The sequence below is a fragment of the Nematolebias whitei genome, chromosome 18 (genome assembly GCF_014905685.2).
Source record: "Nematolebias whitei isolate Nwh7 chromosome 18, NemWhi1, whole genome shotgun sequence".
Taxonomy (NCBI): Eukaryota; Metazoa; Chordata; class Actinopteri; order Cyprinodontiformes; family Rivulidae; genus Nematolebias; species Nematolebias whitei.
This window is the reverse complement of record NC_056515.1, coordinates 18,536,150-18,536,726: the sequence shown is the minus strand read 5'-3', so window position 1 is coordinate 18,536,726 and position 577 is coordinate 18,536,150.

Here is a 577-nt window from a genome sequence, read left to right as displayed (position 1 = left end):
TATATATATATATATAGATAGATAGATAGATAGATAGATAGATAGATAGATAGATAGATAGATAGATAGATAGATAGATAGATAGATAGATAGATAGATAGATAGATAGATAGATCTTTTTTTTTCACCATGTCTTCAAGTACATCAGTACTGTATTCAAGTATTCTACGACAAGTACAAGATTTCCGTTTTTAACTTGAAAAGCACTTAGAAGTTAACTCTCCTACGCCTTTTTGGTAACTTGAATGTAGCACAACGTCACTGCCTCGTAACCAAAGTAGCTGTTTGCAGAGTTGCCAGATTGGGCGGTTTTCATTCAGATTTTTCGGGTAAAAATTACTTTGGGCTGGGATAATTTGGGCGGATTTGGAGTCAGATTGGCGGTTTTTGTGTTAATTTATTAAACACATTTCAAACAATCATTTATCATTATTGGTTCAAAGCTCCCCTGACCTTTCTCCATCACTGATTGGCTATTGTCATCTGCCAGGGCGTTCACAAAAGAGAACTGGTGAGGAGGTTTCACTAGACAACAAAGTCCATGTTCAATAATCCAGGTATACAATTCAACAATTTT